This window comes from Salvelinus namaycush, chromosome 7 (assembly GCF_016432855.1).
Source record: "Salvelinus namaycush isolate Seneca chromosome 7, SaNama_1.0, whole genome shotgun sequence".
NCBI classification, from domain to species: domain Eukaryota; kingdom Metazoa; phylum Chordata; class Actinopteri; order Salmoniformes; family Salmonidae; genus Salvelinus; species Salvelinus namaycush.
In genome coordinates, this window is record NC_052313.1 from 56,220,214 (window position 1) to 56,242,309 (window position 22,096).

At 42.9% G+C, this 22,096-nt stretch overlaps 1 protein-coding gene and 1 long non-coding RNA gene across 3 annotated transcripts in view; both read right to left on the bottom strand.

The window, feature by feature from the left end:
* Window positions 1–22,096, bottom strand: part of LOC120050855 (interleukin-1 receptor accessory protein-like 1) — an 838,450-nt gene that overhangs the window by 286,323 nt on the left and 530,031 nt on the right. The window lies entirely within an intron of this gene.
* On the bottom strand, window positions 68–21,970 carry LOC120051497. Of its 2 annotated transcripts, XR_005477271.1 has the most exons (4): window positions 21,498–21,970; window positions 20,383–21,352; window positions 19,668–19,785; window positions 68–1,097 (listed from the first exon to the last, which is right to left on the bottom strand). It is a non-coding gene; the product is annotated as an uncharacterized LOC120051497 (long non-coding RNA). The 2 variants fall into 2 exon arrangements; XR_005477270.1 differs by having other exon boundaries at window positions 20,383–21,963.

A 22,096-nucleotide genomic window follows, 5' to 3' on the forward strand; every position in this document is an offset into this window, starting at 1 on the left:
GCGGAGTATGAACAATGGAGGATGTGGTTGGTGCTGAATGTACCAGTGTACATCAGTTACATTAAGAGAACAGTTCAGGGTTGCATTGTGTCCAAGCTCTACCAGTGTCTCTGTCAAAGCCTCAGCTCCAACACACAGTCTTAAGACACCTAAGAACAGAAGAATCCATGAGACACTTCATTTATTGTCAAATGAAAGTAAAATAAATAAGATAAGAAAAATATGGTCTTACAGAACAGACAGGAAACAATCCTCGACATCCTCAGAGCTGTGATAAATCTTTGAGAATGAACTGACTTCCTCCTTCTAACAGACATCTGACTGAACACACTGTGCGACCACATGATCAAACCATAGTTAGCAAAAAGCTATAAGAAACACTTTTTAATAAAAAGCATTGAGGAAGTGAATGTTTCCTTTAATATCACTGTGGTGTCCAAATAACTTTCTAATTGAAAGGTTGACTCAAATAACAATGATCTTCCTGTGCACCACATGTTCAATCTCAAGTTCTCAACAAAACAACTGTCATTTGGTAGTACAACATTAATAACCAATCTTGAAATATTTAAAAATCTTAGTAAGTAAAGCTGCATCTTGTTGACAGGAGGGACACACTGACTTAATGCTATTTCAATCCCATTTCCAATTTTGACTTGACAGATGGCCCTGGTTTACAAAAAACTTACGCATTGACTCAGCAACAAATATTGTATAAAAAAAAAAAAAGTTTGGGGTATTTTATTTGGATCCCCATTAGCTGTTGCTAAAGTGCAGAAGTTTAAGTGGTCCTATCAGTAAACACACCGCGGCTACAGGCAATTTGGAATAGCTTTTTTCCTCACCTCTAGAAAGGTGGTTCTAGCAAGAGGTATATTAGCACTCTCCTATTACACACATTCCAGAAAAATAATAACTATTTCATCAGTTTAAATACTCAGAACTTGGCAACAGTTTCATGAGAGGTACAATTACCAATTTCTGTGCTGTAAGTCAAAGGAAGTGGAGAATTGAGGAGTAACAGGAAGGGGCTGAGGTTCTGTCTTCTGATGTTCACGCTGCTCTTAGAATCACCTTCAGGCTCAGGAGCGGTTTCTCTGTAAAATATAGAGGGACATTTTCCTGAGAGTTATCATAGCTGTTTAGGCCTCTTACTTTATTCAATCTTTACTAACTACATGCCACTGGCTTTGAGTAAGGCCAGTGTGTCTATGTATGCTCATGACTCAACACAATACACGTCAGCTACTACAGCAACTGAAATGACTGCAACACTTAACAAAGAGCTGAAGTTAGTTTCAGAATGGGTGGCAAGGAATAAGTTAGTCTTAAATATTTCCCAAACTAAAAGCATTGTATTTGTGACAAATCCTTCACTAAACCCTAACGCTCAACTACATCTCGTAATGAATAATGTGGAAATTAAGCAAGTTGAGGTGACTTACCCTGGATTGTAAAACTGTCATGATCAAAACATATTGAACAACAGTAGCTGAGATGGGGAGAAGTCTGTCCATAATAAAGCGATGCTCTGCCTTCTTAACAACACTATCAACAAGGCAGGTCCTACAGGCCCTAGTTTTGTCGCACCTAGACTACTATTCAGTAGTGTGGTCAGGTGCCACAAAGAGGGACTTAGGAAAATTGCAGTTGGCTCAGAACAGGGCAGCACGGCTGGCCCTTAAAAGTACATGGAGAGCTAACAATGATATGCATCTTAATCTCTCGTGGCTCAAAGTGGAATGTTATGTCCAATTTGCTGAGTAGTGTTGGAGGCTATTTTGTAAATGACATCGCCGAAGTCAAGGATCGGCCAGATAGTCAGTTTTATGAGGGTGTGTTTGGCGGCATGAGTGAAGGATGCTTTGTTGCGAAATAGGAAGATTTAATTTTGGGTTGGAAATGCTTAATGTGAGTCTGGAAGGAGAGTTTACAGTCTAACCAGACACCAAGGTATTTGTAGTTGTCGACATATTCTAAGTCAGAACCGTCCAGAGTAGTGATGCTAGACGGATGGGTGGGTGCGGGCAGTGATCGGTTGAAGAGCATGCATTTAGTTTTAATTGCATTTAAGAGCAGTTGGAGGCCACGGAAAGAGTGTTGTATGGCATTGAAGCTCGTCTGGAGGTTTGTTAACACAGTGTCCAAAGAAGGGCCAGAAGTATACAGAATGGTGTTGTCTGCGTAGAGGTGGATCAGAGAATCACCAGCAGCAAGAGCGACATCATTGATGTATACAGAGAAGAGAGTCGGCCTGAGAATTGAACCCTTTGGCACCCCCATAGAGACTGCCAGAGGTCCGGACAACAGGCCCTCCGATTTGACACACTGAACTCCATCAGAGAAGTAGTTGGTAAACCAGGCGAGGCAGTCATTTGAGAAACCAAGGCTGTTGAGTCTGCCAATAACAATGCGGTGATTGACAGAGTCGAAGGCCTTGGCCAGGTCGATGAACGGCTGCACAGTATTGCCTTTTATCGATGGCGGTTATGATATCGTTTAGGACCTTGAGCGTGGCTGAGGTGCACTCATGACCAGCTCGGAAACCAGATCGCATAGCGGAGAAGGTACGGTGGGATTCAAAATGGTTGTGATCTGTTAACTTGGCTTTCGAAAACTTTTAAAAGGCAGGGTAGGACAGATATAGGTCTGAAACAGTTTGGGTCTAGAGAAGAGGGGGATGACCGGGGCAGCTTTCCAATCTTTAGGGATCTCAGCCGATACAAAAGAGAGGTTGAACAGGCTAGTAATAGGGGTTGCAACAATTGCGGCGGATAATTTTAGAAAGAGAGGGTCCAGATTGTCTTGCCCAGCTGATTTGTAGGGGTCCAAATTTTGCAGCTCTTTCAGAACATCAGCTATCTGGATTTGGGTGAAGGAGAAATGGGGGAGGCTTGGGCAAGTTGCTGTGGGGGGTGCAGAGCTGTTGACCGGGGTAGGGGTAGCCAGGTGGAAAGCATGGCCAGTCGTAGAAACATGCTTATTGAAATTCTCGATTATCGTAGATTTATCGGTGGGGACAGTGTTTCCTAGCCTCAGTGCAGTGGGCAGCTGGGAGGAGGTGCTCTCATTCTCCATGGACTTTACAGTGTCCCATAACTTTTTGGAGTTTGTGCTACAGGATGCAAATTTCTGTTTTAAAAAGCTAGCCTTTGCTTTCCTAACTGCCTGTATATATTGGTTCCTAACTTCCCTGAAAAGTTGCATATCAGTATAAATAAAACAAACTTAGGGGAGGCTTCTGATGTTAACCAAGGCTTTTACGGTTACAGAAGTCAACAAATGATAGCGCCTGGGGAATAGTAATGGAACTGGAGGCTACACGGTCTGGGTTAACCTCTACATCACCAGAGGAACGGAGGAGTAGAATAAGGGTACGGCTAAAGGTTATAAGAACTGGTCGTCTAGTGCATTGGGGACAGAGAAGAAAAGGAGCAGATTTCTGGGCGTGGTAGAATAGATTCAAGGCATAATGTACAGACAAGGGAATGGTAGGATGTGAGTAGAGTGGAGGTAAACCTAGGCGTTGAGTGACGATGAGAGAGGTTTCGTCTCTGGAGGCACCAGTTAAGCTAGGTGAGGTCTCCGCATGTGTGTGGGGTGGGACAAAAGAGCTATCTAAGGCATGTTAAGTGGGACTGAGGGCTCTACAGTGAAATAAAACAATAAGAGCTAGCCAAGACAGCAGTAGACAAGGCATATTTACATTAGAGAGAGGCATAAAGCAATCACAGGTGTTGATCAGGAGAGCTAAGACAACAACGGGTAAATGGCGATGAATGGGCAGAGCGGGTCAGTTAGGTACACACATGTAATAAATACCATTTAAAATAACACAAGCATATTGCTATTACATTGTTATAACTAACTTCTTTCTAAGCAGGGTTTCTCACACACCCAAAGACAGATGGCTGGCACAGACCTTTTATAAACACTGATAAGGAAAGGCCTTGATCAAAAGAGTGCTTGGGTCCGCATTTCACGAGATAATGAGACACACACACATACTCAAGGACAGAGGGCTGACTACGCACACACAAAATCTCCTGTTTTAGCTGAACATTTGATAACAAAGAACTTTTGCTATAAGACTCAGAAGGATGACGCCCAGCTCATCAGGACCAATCTGAGAAGACAACAACCTGTCCAGAACCAACCAAAGGACCAGAACTTCCAGACTCAACCTACTTTCTGTGTTGTATAAAATGTCTATGCATTTCTGTTATCTGGGCTTTTTCTGGAGGTTCTCTATGAGCCGAAGGAACGAGACCGTATACGCTTGTACCAGATATCTTTACTCATAATTAAACTGTCGCTTGTCATTCAATTTATCACCTTGTCTGAATCGATCCTTGACCGGCTCACCCTTCTCCATATCCCATTATCAACAGAAACTTGGTAGCAGAGGATGGTTGTCTAGATACCCGGTCCAGAGTGGTTGATATAGATGTGAGGGGGCGAGTTGGTGAAAGGACGGTTCACGGAGGACAGGTGAAATCTTTTGGGGGGGAGGACGACAGTTCTGCTCAACTCGGGAAACTGATCTTCTGGTCGACCATAAACAAGGTAAGCAAGACCTGTTAAATCAAACTTTGCATATTGTCGTATAGTTCTTCCAAATTTCGATCAGTGGTACCGAGTCTGGGTAAGAATTCTTGTTTAAATTTATGTGTATAGATGACATGTGAAGGACAGTGAAGTAAACATATGTGGCCATAATTTTGTTCCGATAGTCCGGCGGCAACCGGTCCGGCTGAGTCCGGTAAGGGATAAAATTGTGTTAGGGTTCCGATAGTCCGGCGGCGACCGGTCCGGCTGAGTCCGGTAAGGAACGATATTCCGATAGTCCGGCGGCGACCGGTCCGGCAGAGTCCGGTAAGGAATAGTTAAAGTTAAAAGAAATAGACTTATCCGATAGTCCGGCGGCGACCGGTCCGGCAGAGACCGGTAAGGAAGTCTTAGTCCTAAGTCCGGCGGCGACCGGTCCGATTAGATTCGGTAGGGAAATCTATTCCGATAGTCCGGCGGCGACCGGTCCGGCAGAGTCCGGTAAGGAATAGAATACTGTGTATTGTTTAATGACAAACGCTCCATGTACCAATAGGGTCGGATGTGTAAATGTCAACTGATTAATGTGTATTGTTTAATGACAAACGCTCCATGTACCAATAGGGTCGGATGTGTAAATGTCAACTGTTTAATGGATGTTGTTTAATGATGAACATTGCTAGTTAAAAATAGGATTCCGATAGTCTTAAAGTGTATAAGCCTCATCCAAAAGCCCGAATATTCGTTCGGTGAAGGATGTAGTTAAAGTGAACAGTGGTAAATGATAAAGTGGTAACTATTCTAAGTCCGGCTGAGACCGGTCCGACTGAGGTCGGTAAGGAATAAACTTAATTTGTGTTGTGATAAGACCTACTCAATAGTCCAGGCGGAGACCGGTAAGGAGTAGGTTTGAATTGTGTAGTGATAAGTGATAGCTATTCAATAAGTCCGGCTGAGACCGGTCCGACTGAGATCGGTAAGGAATAGGTTCAGAGTGTTTGAGAGATCTCTAATGTAATGTGTAAGTGTTGAAAGTATACTGATTAATGTGAAGTATTTTAAGTGATAAATATTGACTATATTGAATGAATGTCTAAATGATGTGTTTTAATGTGCTGATATAATCTGTTGGTTGCGCATTCCACAACGCCGTATAAATCAAATAATATATGTATAAAAATTCTGAATATACGAGGGAGGAGCTCTGAGATAAGACAGAGTACGTGTCTCCAAGAATTCATCACGGGTATTTACCAGTGAAGGGCTAAGTATATTCAGATAGTCTAAATATAGTGATGAAATTTAATCAGATGTTTTAAAATATAGAGATAAAAGTTAAAATATAAAATACATGACAATATGACGACCCCAAATACTCCAAAGCTAAAATTCAATGATTTTCTAGATCAGAAAATACAGGACAGGTAAGGGGGAAAGGAACAGTGGAAGACTATAAAGAAGGTTTGGGAGGGATTGAAGTTGAGATAGACACAGGCAGGTTATCTAGGAGGGGGACCACCAAGCAGGGTCCAATTGAGTACGATGGAAGGTGGACTGAGAGAGGCAGTGCAGGAGGCTAGAGACAGGGAGGTAGAAAAGAATAAAAGTCATTTGTTTAAGAAGGAAAGGACCACCAAGAGAGGGAGGTCATATGCCCGCTCTTGATGTACACCAGATAGGTATGACTGATTATGTGAAAAAACTGACGGAACTTTCTGCAGCTCTCTCCAAACAGATTCACAAGGTCCGAGAGGGGGAGCCGCCAGGAGGCACGCCCCCACTGAATGTAAAATGGTGACTGGGTGGGGGTGAAAGTCCACAAGAGAAAGTGGCTGGAACCCAGGTGGACTGAACTGTACGAAGTGAAGGAGGTTACTTCACACTCAGTTCAGGTCAAAGGTAAATCAGGCGCACCTTGGCACCACCTCACACATTGCACTCTAGCTCCAATTCCTTACAGAAGTCAGAGCCGATTTGAGCGGCCTAAATTCGATTCCAAATTAAGACACTCCTGACTCAGGTGATGCGGCATCAAACTTCGCCTCCCCTGAAAAAGGAACCTCTCCCAGTTAGAGGGATATCTCCCTCCCTGGGCGAGATTAGGGATATCTGGCCCCTTATTTGTGATATTCCTCCACACACTCATAACTCTTAGAATAGTTGGGGGTGGAGAGCTGTACAGAGAATGGACAGAAGATGGCAGTATTGCAGCACTCAACGGTCTCCCAGCAAACGGGAGCCTGTTTGAATGCTGGTGACAGAAAAAACTTAGAACCAATTCGGAGTAGAGAGAATACATTTAATAACTTATTTAGGTTAAATTTACAGACTAATGATATTATTGTTATGGATTGGCTGACATGCGATATAAATTTAGCGAAGTATATGGTAAGTTTACACTTTGGAATGGAGAAAGTTGAGAAGTTGATTTTACTTATACGATAGTTTTGCTGCTAAACTTAGTTGGAGTAACTAGATGTTTTGCCTAGAGGCATGAATAAGACAGTCATTTTTGGTATTATATTGGCTAGTTGCTGCGTTCTGAACACAGGTTGAGCGCTAGTAAACGCATATCTTTATTTGAACTATACTAATCTATTTGATAAAAGTACTAAACCTGTATATTTAACATTTGATAATGATTGGCAAATCCATATATTTAACCACAACTTTGAATTTAGCATTGAGTATTATAAAAAGAACGGGATAAAATTTGTACTTTCCCCACCGGGTGTGGCCGTATTAAATTATGCTAGAGAAAATTGGTTGTGTCATTTAGAGGGAAAATGTGTACATTATAGCTTTGAGATACTTTTCAAAAGTTGCTGAAAGTTATTGGTTTTTGGTTTAGGTAACACCAGAGAATTCGAACAATAAGTAAACGTATTCTAAACGTGATCTGTTTTCATTATGGGGAACAAAGAACGACTCGCAACCTGGTATGGCTGGCATGAGAGTTTTTAAAGGGACAGTGTACGTTTATCACAGTTGTATGGTTAGTACATGAAACATCGGGGAAATTTAAAACGAATGATTTAAGGGTATTATCATAATTATTAGGTTTTGTTTTTGTGGTAAACGTTTTGGGTTAAGGGGTTTTCCGTGTTCCGAGAGACAAGGTAGTTTTAACCACAGAGGAGTCAGGATTCTGTTTTTAAACATTGGCTATGACGGTTTTGAATGGGCTGTTATTGAATTGGTTTGAACAGGAGATATTTTAAGCCTATAGGGCATGGAAATAAAAGTGATAGAGAGCTTATTAGTAAAGAAAGGAATTTATATGGTTAGCATTTGTTTTGGCCATTAGAAGATAGAGATAGGTTTATTAAGGTTATGTAAGGACTTTAGAGATTGACACTATAAGACATGTTGTTAATTTTAAATCCATGATTTTAGATAAAGTCAAAACAGTGAGACACTTAGTTAATGTTTGGGACCAAGCTACAGACAGATAAGGGAAAGGGCAGACAGAGTGGCCCTCCCCGCACTGCTGAGACCTTGAAGGTTTGAGAGCAGAGAAGGGAGTTTTGGAAGGGGCGCCAGGACAGAGATAACAGAATGGGTAGATAACAGTTACTGAATGGAGACAAAAGGGAGAATTGGACATGTGGAAAATGAAAGGGGCGCTCCTACATAATAATGTAGAACATAAGAATATTTTACTAAGTCATTATTTAGAATAGGTAAGGTTGATACCTGGGCAGAGCCAGGTATCAAACGGGGGAGGGGTACATTGTGGTCTAGGATAGTAGGTCTAGGATTGTGGTCTAGGATAGTCCCTTCCGTCTTCAAGAGAGCGAGAGTTGCACCCCTTCTGAAAAAACCTACACTCGATCCCTCTGATGTCAATAACTACAGACCAGTATCCCTTCTTTCTTTTCTCTCCAAAACTCTTGAACGTGCCGTCCTTGGCCAGCTCTCCTGCTATCTCTCTCAGAATGACCTTCTTGATCCAAATCAGTCAGGTTTCAAGACTAGTCATTCAACTGAGACTGCTCTTCTCTGTGTCACGGAGGCGCTCCGCACTGCTAAAGCTAACTCTCTCTCCTCTGCTCTCATCCTTCTAGACCTATCGGCTGCCTTTGATACTGTGAACCATCAGATCCTCCTCTCCACCCTCTCCGAGCTGGGCATCTCCGGCAAGGTCCACGCTTGGATTGCGTCCTACCTGACAGGTCGCTCCTACCAGGTGGCGTGGCGAGAATCTGTCTCCGCACCACGTGCTCTCACCACTGGTGTCCCCCAGGGCTCTGTTCTAGGCCCTCTCCTATTCTCGCTATACACCAAGTCACTTGGCTCTGTCATATCCTCACATGGTCTCTCCTATCATTGCTATGCAGACGACACACAATTAATCTTCTCCTTTCCCCCCTCTGATAACCAGGTGGTGAATCGCATCTCTGCATGTCTGGCAGACATATCAGTGTGGATGACGGATCACCACCTCAAGCTGAACCTCGGCAAGACGGAGCTGCTCTTCCTCCCGGGGAAGGACTGCCCGTTCCATGATCTCGCCATCACGGTTGACAACTCCATTGTGTCCTCCTCCCAGAGTGCTAAGAACCTTGGCGTGATCCTGGACAACACCCTGTCGTTCTCAACCAACATCAAGGCGGTGACCCGTTCCTGTAGGTTCATGCTCTACAACATTCGCAGAGTACGACCCTGCCTCACGCAGGAAGCGGCGCAGGTCCTAATCCAGGCACTTGTCATCTCCCGTCTGGATTACTGCAACTCGCTGTTGGCTGGGCTCCCTGCCTGTGCCATTAAACCCCTACAACTCATCCAGAACGCCGCAGCCCGTCTGGTGTTCAACTTTCCCAAGTTCTCTCACGTCACCCCGCTCCTCCGCTCTCTCCACTGGCTTCCAGTTGAAGCTCGCATCCGCTACAAGACCATGGTGCTTGCCTACGGAGCTGTGAGGGGAACGGCACCTCCGTACCTTCAGGCTCTGATCAGGCCCTACACCCAAACAAGGGCACTGCGTTCATCCACCTCTGGCCTGCTCGCCTCCCTACCTCTGAGGAAGTACAGTTCCCGCTCAGCCCAGTCAAAACTGTTCGCTGCTCTGGCACCCCAATGGTGGAACAAACTCCCTCACGACGCCAGGTCAGCGGAGTCAATCACCACCTTCCGGAGACACCTGAAACCCCACCTCTTTAAGGAATACCTAGGATAGGATAAAGTAATCCTTCTAACCCCCCCCTCCCCCCCCTTAAAAGAGTTAGATGCACTATTGTAAAGTGGTTGTTCCACTGGATATCATAAGGTGAATGCACCAATTTGTAAGTCGCTCTGGATAAGAGCGTCTGCTAAATGACTTAAATGTAATGTAATGTAATGTAATGATAGGATGGGGCCTATTGGATAATAAACTAATTTAAAAAAAATTCTAGCTAATAAATAGGCATAGAAGTTAAATATATAATCAGATAGAACAAATGACAAACTGTTTATTAACCAAACCTGTATGTCCAAGATTTTATGCATTACAGGTGAATTAAAGGAGAAGGTGATTCACCCGACCTGGGGGCATATCGCACTTGGAGGGTGAGACACACTGACACTGCCGAATGATCACAGAGTTAAGGAGAAGAACCGTTACTAATAGAGTTCGGGGATCAACTCCTTAATGAAGAATTCCCTGCCCCCGACCTTTCCTCACTGTGTTTGTTCATAGAAGTGAAAGTGTTGCTTGATCTCTGGCTGATGATGTGTTCTCTGGGAGAGGAGGGGGCTTTACAGGATTGCTTGTAGTCCTGAGTTGTCTGTTTAGGATACGATGGGGATGTTACCATCGCAGTGCTGCCAGAACCGCCACCAGTTCCGACAGACCAGGTTCAGCCGGCCTCCTCCACCACTTCAAGACCAAGTCCTACGCCATCACCTAAACTCTACAATCTGGTATAGGTAATAAATGTAAAAGACATCTCAGATAGTGACCAACTGGGGACTGAAACTGGTTATGAGGGAAGGGAGAATATGTGGTTGACCTACAAAACACTTAATAGAAAGGACTGTGTCGTATGTGGACATGCCAGACCTATTCTGGCTGCTCACCCATTTGCCCTAAGTAAGGGGGAAGGTTGGATGTGCATATTTGAAAGTTTAAGCCAAATTCAACCCTGTGTAAAACTCTGAGTCTTGTGTTCCCAGAAGTCCGTCCCCAGAAGACACCATGGGGGTTAAGGCATATGGGGGATATTACAGCTGTAACACTGGTACAGGTAGAGGTATGGACTATGGGAGGTTCCCTACTGCTGCCTGCATCACTAATGTCACTATTAACTAGAGGTGTTGCTGATGTATGGTGGATGTGTGGACCTGCCAGGCGGTTGACCCCATTTTGAAAGGAGATTATCAGGGAACATGTGTTTTGGCCAGTCTGATAAACACCATTGCCTATTATTGAGGTTACAGCTAACCAACTTTTGGGAGCTGCACATGACAGAGGCTTGGGACCAATCCAGGAGACGGCAGAATCGTGACGCTCCTTGGTCCGAGGGTACAGATAACATTCACACCAACCTGTTGGGGGTCCCAATAGGGGTCCCCCACGAATTCCAGACATTAAACAGGAAAGATGGCCTGTGGCATCTGATGCCCATCATTGGCCCAGCTATTGTTGATGCTAAACAAAATGCCTGGGTCAATTATATCTACTATAATTAATAATGATTTGTTAAATACACCCACACAGCACTTACAGGGATGGCTGAACAATTGGATGCTACCTCTCAAACCAGTAGACAAAATAGACTAGCACTGGACATGATTCTGGCCGACCAGGGAGGTGTATGTAAAATGTTTGGAGAACAGTGTTAGACGTTTGTCCCTAACAATACTAGTCCGGATGGGAGCATTTCAAAAGCTCTGAGTGGGTTGGCAAGGTTATCGGTGGGGGTGAGGGGTCTTGCAGGTGTGGAGGAGAGTGGACTGGTCCCTTGGCTGGGTGGTTGGTTTGGTAAGTGCACTGCAGTGATGATTACTGGATTTTTGACACTAGTTGTTGTTTTTCATTTCTGTGCTGCCTGTATCATACCTTGTTTGAAGAAGTCTGTTACAGATGTGGCAAGGGCCTCTGGTATGATGCCGCTGCTTGATGCTCCAGTAGGAGAGGCTGATACGGAATCAAGCTTTCGCAGGAGAGTGGGCCTGACAGAGGAAGACCCTTGGTTCGCTGTAGTTGATGTTGTCGAATGAATAAAAAAGTGATGTTTGTCCTCCCTGTTGTGAAGGTTTGAAGTTCCCGGGTGGCGACGAGCCCACCTGGTACAGGTTGTATAGAGGGATGGACCTGAGGGTTTAACATATTCTCGTTTTTTGGTTACTAATGTGTGATTGGCCACTCCAGGTGTAGTTATTGGAGTGGTCTCCTTTTGGTCCTTGCTCATCCTTATTGGTGACTGAGGAGGCTGGAAAGGCCACCCACCAGAGCTGTGTGGTATGTATGGGGGCCCGTCCACTCCTTCACATTGTACCGGCTACCCTACCTGACGTATGTCTTCTTCCTGTTATGAAACATGACAACCCAACTGCTAACTGCTCCGTAGGGGACAAGTTTTACCCTATTGTTAAAAGTACTAGAAAGGGCCCGATGTTTTCTTCTCGGGTTGCCAGGGCTAATTTTACTTGTATAAATATGTCCCTTGGCCCTCCAATGCTGGGAGCACTACCTTATGAATGGTGCAATAACACCTATAATCCTAATGCCCCTTTCCAACCTGTGTCTAGAGCTGATGTCTGGTGGTGGTGTGGAGGAAATCATCTATATGACCGCCTGCCAGGGAATGCCACTGGTCTTTGTGCTCTTGTCTCTCTGCTTCTTCCTGTTTCAGTGTATCCTATGGAAGTAAAGGACCTGATGGCCCGCGTAGAGAGAGACGGGGATTTATCCCGGTCCAAAAGATCAACAGGAGTGGATCCTGGAGACCCCACCTATCTTGATGCAATTGGGATCCCTAGGGGGGTGCCAGATAAGTATAAACTTGTGGATCAAGTGGCAGCCGGTTTTGAATCATCAGTGTGCTGGTGGTGCACCATTAATAAAAATGTTGACAGGATCAACTATATCCATTTTAATGTCCAAAAACTAGGCAATTGGACCCAGCAAGGCTTTGAGGCGGTACATGGCCAATTGGCAGCTACCAGCTTGATGGCCTTCCAAAACCGCATTGCAGTAGACATGCTACTCTCTGAGAAGGGAGGTGTATGCTCTATGTTTGGTGAAGAGTGTTGCACCTTTATACCTAACAACACCGCCACTGATGGTAGCCTGACCATTGCCTTAGAAGGCTTGAGGACTCTTAATGGTAAGATGAAATCCCATTCTGGTGTAGACACCTCCATGTGGGATTCCTGGATGGATGCTTTTGGGAAATATAAAACCCTGGTGTCCTCAATTTTGGTTTCTATCTCAGTGTTTGCAGCCATTTTGGTTTTGTGTGGTTGCTGTTGCATACCATGCATTCGTTCACTCACCACTAGGGTCATATCTAAAGCCATTGACCCACACCCTTCCCAGATGTTTCCTTTGCTGGCCGATGAGGACCCTTTGGCGTTTGAGGAGGATACTTTCGCTTAGACTTTTTGCTTGATCCCATGTTTATGTCACGTCTCTTGTGAGACGTGAAGAGAGGGCATATGAAACTTTCTCTTCAAGAAAGTTTCTGCATATACTACTCCTGCTTGATCCCATGTTTATGTCACGTCTCTTAGGAGACGTGAAGAGAGGGAATCAAAACTTTATCTTCTGATAAAGTTTACTCTAATTTTGCCATTTATAGCTTTTGTCCTAGCTTTTGTCACGTCCCTTATGAGACGTGAAGAGGGGGATTTGTAATAAATACCATTTAAAATAACACAAGCATATTGCTATTACATTGTTATAACTAACTTCTTTCTAAGCAGGGTTTCTCACACACCCAAAGACAGATGGCTGGCACAGACCTTTTATAAACACTGATAAGGAAAGGCCTTGATCAAAAGAGTGCTTGGGTCCGCATTTCACGAGATAATGAGACACACACACATACTCAAGGACAGAGGGCTGACTACGCACACACAAAATCTCCTGTTTTAGCTGAACATTTGATAACAAAGAACTTTTGCTATAAGACTCAGAAGGATGACGCCCAGCTCATCAGGACCAATCTGAGAAGACAACAACCTGTCCAGAACCAACCAAAGGACCAGAACTTCCAGACTCAACCTACTTTCTGTGTTGTATAAAATGTCTATGCATTTCTGTTATCTGGGCTTTTTCTGGAGGTTCTCTATGAGCCGAAGGAACGAGACCGTATACGCTTGTACCAGATATCTTTACTCATAATTAAACTGTCGCTTGTCATACAATTTATCACCTTGTCTGAATCGATCCTTGACCGGCTCACCCTTCTCCATATCCCATTATCAACACACAGGACCTGAGTTCGAGGCTGGGGCTGACAGGTTTAAAAAAATGAGGTACCATGTTATTCAAACAGTCCTGGGGGCATCAGCTGAGTAGTCGAGTGATCATAGGGTCAAAAGAGCAGCAATAGGTGAGTCAGGGTGTCTTGTAGCCAACGCATTATAACGTTATCTAGCAACAGCATCTGTTTAACTGGTAGGTAACGTTAGCTAGCTACCTACGTGGTTAGTTCACAACACCAATCGTACAAATAAATCTAACTTTTATCCATTTCTTCTTAACCTTATGTATACAACACGTTATATGTGCTAAATTAGCAAGCTAGCAGTTACTAATTGTGATAGCTATCTGTTGTAACGTTAATTTAGGCTAGTATAGATACAGAAGTCTTGCGCAACTCAACCGTATAACCTATGTCACCCAATTGAACGTATTATCTTTGATTGTCCAGTGTACACATTTGCAATTCATTATCTACTTATGTATCAACAAACAGCAGCGCTGATCCATAAATACATGTTTTTGTGGCTTAATTGGCTTTGTCTATTAATAAATATACCAGACCTGTTTTTCACACCAAGAGTGCAAACAGGATGAGCGTGAACACGCTTTCACAAATTTCTTCTTTTGTTTTCTTCTTCTTTGGGATTTGGTTGGCGGATCGCATCCAAGTTTTAGGTACATACAGCGCCACCTACTGTACTGTTGTGTGAGGCCATTCACGGCCTACCTACATTATATTCTTTGATACAGTAATACAACATTGGGGAAAAGGAAAATTGCCCTATCACCTATTAGCCCTAAAAATCCACCACCCATTTCACTATTTAACCCTATCTAGTCCTACTCCAGACCAACGGCCTTAGAGGACATATCACTACCACTCAACATCCCCTACAGCTGCCACCACAACCTCTATGTTCTGTGACTTTCAATCCATTTCTACAGTACAATTAACAACCATGGCTATAAATGCTAAAGATCCCACTTTACTGAAGCACATATTCATCCCATCACTCTCTTGATCTCAACCTACTCACATGAATCCTTTCAGGATCCCTCACCCTATACCATCTTCCTCTACCACTCTCTTCACTGCTTCTGCATACGACACTTTCTGTACTACTCTGACCCTTGCAACCTCAACCTGCCTTTCTCTCACCGGACACCTCTGATCTCTAGCCTCATGATCACCCCCACAACTAACACAAACAACTTTCTCCACTGATACTACACATTCCTTCATCTCATGCCCTCCTGCACACTTCTCACATCTAGGCATCTCCCTCCTACACACCGTTGCAATATGCCCATAACCTTGACACCTAAAACACCGTAATATTTTCAGAACATAAACTCTCACGGGATAACTGACACATCCTATCTTGACCTTATCTGGTAACAACTCTGCATCAAAACTCAGCATGACAGATGTCTTTTCCGTATCCCACCGGATCTACGGCTCACCAAATGGCGGGCATCACAGACACCGGGAATCTTCCATTTCAACTGCTCCTCCTCAACACTTAATGCCACCCCCGTTATCACTCCTTTCAACGACGTCCTCCTCCGGGGAGCAAAACACAGCACAATTATTGTCCCTAATCTCGTAATCCAGAGTGCCCGCTCCCTCTGGGCGCAGGAAACACAACAAATCATCACCAGTCCCCTCCGAGTTACCGTCACCAACTCAACAGTCCCCAACCTCTCCTGCACCCAACCTGACACCACATATGGATCACTCAAAAATAAAGGATTCATTCTCTCTACAAATCTCACTCCCACTGGGCCAAAATCATCCTCATAATCCTTGGAACAAGACCCAAACTCGGCGGTCCTCGCCGCAGGTACTTCGCCCTCACTCTCAACAAGTTAAGATTTAAACTTTAAAATAAAGGAGAGCCGCACACTCTAGGAGCTCAGATGCAAAAATATTTAATTTACCAACGTTTCGACAGGCAAGCTGTCTTCATCAGGGTACAATCACAGACACTGCGGGATGACTCGTTTATATATAGTGTCAAGACACACAGGTGTCTGTAATCATGGCCAAGAGTGGCCTAATATCATTGGTTAATTTCTCATATTAAAATGGCATAGAAAGAGCAACATACAATAAATACAAATGGATAGCATACGATCATAGACTCACTTAAGACCACACAAGCCTACAAATAACCACAATGGCAAAGTCACAACAAACACAACAATCACAAGAATGGCTTCAGATCAAAGTCCACGTTAAGACCGAAGGGAGCAAGGGTCTTTAAATTAAATATCCAAGCAGCCTCTCGTCTTAACAATAAGTTATCAAGGTCACCCCCTCTCCTAGGGAGGGTGACATGTTCGATGCCAATATAACGCAAAGATGAAATCGAGTGGCCTGCCTCCAAAAAGTGGGCCGCAACTGGGTAGGTCAAGTTTTTGCACCTCATGGTGCTACGATGCTCTGAGATACGTACTTTTAATTCACGCTTTGTTTTACCCACATAATTTTTACCACAAGGACAAGTTATAAGATAAATAACTGCCTTAGTGGAGCACGTAATAACACCTTTGATTGGGATCGATTTCCCTGTTTGTGGGTGTTTGAAGGATCTACATTTATAAGTACCTTTGCATGGTGCACAGCCATTACACTTATAATTTCCATCCAGTAGGGGCGCAAATAGATGTTGTTCAGGAATATCTTGGGGGGTTTAGATGGTTTCAAATGGGGTCTAAGCTACAACATATGCGACTGCGAATATGAAACAAATCTGAGTTAGTTTACATTAAAGGTTAAAAGATCACATTTTTATTAAAAAACTCCCCCCCCCCCCAGAAATGATAGAAGAGTTTGACAACCCTGTTTCTAAGCTTTTAAATGATTTCTATCTCAACCGTTTATCTTTTCCAGTGATGAAGACAAGGTTTCATTCTGTTGGGTTCTGAGAATATGAAATATACTTCTTCATGTCACTGAGGGAGTGCTTAGGTTTAGAGGGTCTACACCAGAAGTTAATGGTTATCTGTAGGAGGAAGGTATATAGTGTGTGCAATTAAGCTTGGAATGTGCTGAGTGCAGGGAAGCGATCACGTGGCAGGGGAGAGGGGAGAGAGCTATGGATTAGTGATGAAGGGGGTCGAGGTCAGGTCAGGTCAGGTTAAGGGAGAAAGAAAAGTTTATGTCCGTATTACTTAGTTTCCTGCCGAGCAGTAAATATACAGTGTTTGTACAGATGTGTAGGAGGAGACTCAGCCGAGGAGAAAGGTTTAAATATCAGTGCTTGTGTGAATGTGTCTGAATGCAGCTGTATTGATCCTCTGGGAAGAATAAACTTGGTTAAACTTTCATAGTGTCCGTAGAGTTTTTTTACTCTGAACCTAACAATTCAAATCTAAAGTGGTGCTGTCAAAAAATATTGAATTCAAATGGTTTACCCATAGGTGTAGCTGGCAAGTATACACTATAACTAAAATACTATACACGTCCCATCATCATGTGAATGAAACCCTTTGAGTTGGACATTGTCGGTCACACACTCTCCAAAAGTGCGTTCCAAATGGAACACTAGATAATGTTTATTTTGTCCATCCACACCAGACGCAAACAGGACACGCAGGTTGAAATATCAAAACGAACACGGAACCAATTATATTAATTTGGGGACAGGTCGAAAAGCATCAAACATTCATGGCAATTTAGCTAGGTAGCTTCCTGTTGCTAGCTAATTTGTCCTGGGATATGAACATTGGGTTATTATTTTAATTGAAACGCACAAGGTCCTCTACTCCGACAATTAATCCACAGATTAATAGTTTGTTTCCAGTAATCTCTCCTCCTTCGGGCTTCTTCTTCTTTGGACTTTATATGGCGGTAGGCAACCAACTTTAAGGTGCAGTACCACCACCAACTGGACTGGATTGTGGACCACAGTTTGTCTTTCAATCACTGACGTGGGTATATGCTCCTAAAACTAATGAGGAGATGGGAGAGGCGGGACTTGCAGTGTATCAAGCTTCACAAATAGAACCAAGTTCTATTTTAGCGCCTGGTTACGCAGATGCTCGTTGATGCGTGCGAGCAGTTTGGATGTAATGATTGAATAACATGTGTATGGACATTTATTTTGCAACGAGCGGTGTGGTCAGCATGCCATAAACAGGACCAGCAAGTGACGTGACGCGATGTACTGGACCAGAACTTATTTGTACAGTGTTCAAAGACAATGTGCTGCTGGATTAAGAATATCACTTATCTCTCCTAGATGATTTACTTGATTTACCTCTTGACTCCCTTGTGAGTATAATGTGTCAACCTCTTTCCTGCGCTAGGGCTTTTGCCTCTTGGCTGGTTTCTGTTGGTTATTTGTTGGGTTGCAGGATGCATTGTGCGAACACATGCAGTGCTTACTATTTTCAGTAGATGGTGCTGTTCAATCAGTTAAAATGTAGCCGCTCAAAATGTGTAGGACTGTGTGTATCACTGAAAATCATGACGACACATAAGGACAAAAAAGTGCAGGTTATATTATACAGATGATATTACTGTTATATTATATTGATGTGATCCTTGAGATGTTATAGAGACTTTGCTGAGACGTTTGTGTACACTGCCTCACCTCAAATTCCTAGCTACAGTTTGTTTGTTTGCAGCACACCTAACCAGCCTGAGAGGATGATGTCACAGGGGGTATTTGGAAGCCCAGTAGAGTACCTGTAGATGGAGACATTTCCCTGATATGTAGACCCCATAGCACCAGGCCCTGGAACCTGCCTTAACTAACACCTGTACCCTGTCATAACACACACACACCTTGCCCTGCCACAACTGGGAAAATGAAGTGTCATCAAGGACAGACACTCTGAAGAGTTTTGTGAATATTGCATCATTGGTCGAGAAGCTATGGCAAAATCATTATACATTATTTACTGGACATGTGTAGGCTATGCCTTATCTCAAAGTATTTTTTGTTTTGTTTAAGACAACTTTGTTAAGGCAGGGTAACAATTCGTGTGAAGGCATTCATTATAAAAGTGTATTGCAACAGACAACCTCTTGCCAGACAAATTCCTTCACAAACATCACTGGAACAAATACTGTTATACCACCTCAGCCTCCACTGCAATTTCATTGACAATTTCCACAGAAGTCACAGCTTTATAACAAAAAGGAAATTAAGCAGCTGAATACTGTAATCATGACATTTTACTAGAAGATAGTTATATTAATGGACCCAGGCAAAGAGTAGAATGATAGCTAAAGAGACTGGTACCCAGGCAAGGAGTAGAATGATAGCTAAAGAGACTGGTACCCAGGCAAGGAGTAGAATGATAGCTAAAGAGACTGGTACCCAGGCAAGGAGTAGAATGATAGCTAAAGAGACTGGTACCCAGGCAAGGAGTAGAATGATAGCTAAAGAGACTGGGACCCAGGCAAGGAGTAGAATGATAGCTAAAGAGACTGGTACCCAGGCAAGGAGTAGAATGATAGCTAAAGAGACTGGTACCCAGGCAAGGAGTAGAATGATAGCTAAAGAGACTGGTACCCAGGCAAGGAGTAGAATGATAGCTAAAGAGACTGGTACCCAGGCAAGGAGTAGAATGATAGCTAAAGAGACTGGTACCCAGGCAAGGAGTAGAATGATAGCTAAAGAGACTGGGACCCAGACTAGCATTAGCCCAGGTATGATTTGAAGAGGAAGGGTAGATATAGAAGTGGCACCTTATTAAGCAGTAGTTGTGAGTTCAGGATTTGAAAACTGGACCCCGGAGTAAATAGTTGAGGCTATGCAGTCGGGCCTTGGTCCTCTTGGTGGGGGTACCAGCTGTGTCATGCCATACTGAAAAACAATATGGAAATGGGTGAAAACCGCGTGTCCCTACTATAGTGTACACGTTTTTCTCAATGTATACAATTTCTTGTCACTAGAATTTCAATGTGTTATAACATTTATGTCGCCGCATCATCAACCCTTACAAAAAAAGATTGCACTTTTTAAACTGCAGTAACTGCCGTCCACTGTGGTATTTCGTACCCAGAAATGACAGAATATAATGCACTCTAACTGCAGTTACACTACAAAACTACTGCAGTAAAAAAACAGTGTTATTTTGGATGCAGTATTTGCAGCATACTGCAGTTATACTGCACTCTGACTGCAGTCCTTGCAGGTTTGTGGGCATTATAAACATGAAAATGGGCCTATTAAAAATATTTTACTAACAAAATATTATCATTGAATAGTATGTGCGCTTACTAATGGTGATGAATCTGTTGCCATTGTTGAACAGGAACTGTTCTTTTTCTTTCATTGCACAGTAGTACTCTCCACAATCATCTTCTGTTACATTCTGTACGACCACTATAAATGATGTTAGTAATAAATATGTCCGTTTTAACATAATGTATCATGGAAATAAGTACCATGAGAACTCACACAGAATATGGCCAGTGGAGGCTGTGGTAGCCGCTGTATGTACCGGTATGTATTTTCTGCACTAGTGGGTGGAAAAGTACAATTTATAGTCACATTGTGTCCAAGTTCCACCAGTGTGTCTGTCAAAGCCTCAGCTCCAACAATTTTAAGACACCTAAGAACAGAAGAATCCATGAAACACTTCACTTAATACATTAAATGAACAAGTCAATTCACATAAAAAGTAATGATCTTACAGAACACACTGGCAACAATATGTAATTTCCTCAGAACTGTGGTCTTTGAGACAGAACTGACTTCCTCCTAAGGCAGACGTCTGAATGAACACACTGTGCAAGTGCTAACCACATGATCTAACCACTGATTATGGATGTGTAATATGTGTCTGACACTGGTGTGACCTTTGTACAGTATGTGGGGGTGCATGGAGAATGAAGGAAGGCAATGCCAGAGCTCTAGTGCTAAATACTTTAAAATACTTATATGAAACAATAAAGAACGAAGGTGGGAGTTCAAAAAGTGTGGCACCAACAAATGCGTTAACAATTGAACAATGCCATTTTCACATGCATGTACTGTAGCTTACTTGATTCCTATGATACAGTGTATGTGTCGCAGGAGGTCTTGACCATTAGACCAAGAGGAGGGCTCTCACATCACCAGAACTTGAGCCAGACTCATGTTTGCTACATATGTATTGCTCAAGGAATGATATTGCACTTCTTCTAAACATCTATGCAGACAGAGTGCTTCTTTTGCTTTATTTTTTAGGGATGTCACAGGTTGAAGTGTCAAATCCAATCAAATCAAATATTATTTGTCATATGCACAGGATACAGCAGGGTGTAAACCATGATTAAAAAACGATTTATAAAGAAAATGTTGAAAAACGTTTTTACCATAGGTATTATTTACATATGTAGGAAGAGGGATACAGTGGGATAAGGGGAAGCTCGCATTCTGTCCAGACCTGGGCAGGAAATAGTTGTATTTGTAGTTTATTTGAAAATACCAACTTTTCACTTGAGTTTAGAGTTTAAAAAAAAAAAGATTTTCTTTGATATTCAAATACAGGTCTCAGAAAACCAAACAATATTTGAATATATTTTGAATACCTCTCAGAAGAAAACATAATATTTTAAGTTATTTGAAAGCAAAAACATATTCATTTGATGAAGTTAGCTCGTTTCTCAAGTCCATATCAGATGAAAACAAAAGCAGGCCTAATGATTTTGATAATTAGCTAGCTAGCCTAGATCTAACAAAAAGCTAGCTAACTGCTAGCAACAGCGTATGTTTAACTGGTAGCTAATGTTACGTGGTTAGTTCAACACCAACGGTCGATCGCACAAATAAATCCAAATTGTATCAATTTCTTCTTAGCCTTTCGTATACGACACGTTCTAGGTGCTAAATTGTCTAGTAGTTACTAAATGTGATAGAAAGCTATTTGTTGTAACGTTATTTACAGTAGATAGCTAGATACGGAAGTCTTACACTGCGCAACCGTAGCATTACGCCGTCCCACTACTAGTATAATTGATTGTGCATTGTACACATTTGCAATTCATAAACCTCTTATGTATCACCAGAGCGGACCCATAAATAATGATTTTGTGGCTTAATTGCCTTTGCCTACACATGACACACCAATTTCAGTTCTAGTACCAGACCTGTTTTGCGCTTTAAGAGTGCATGCTTTCAACTATTTCCT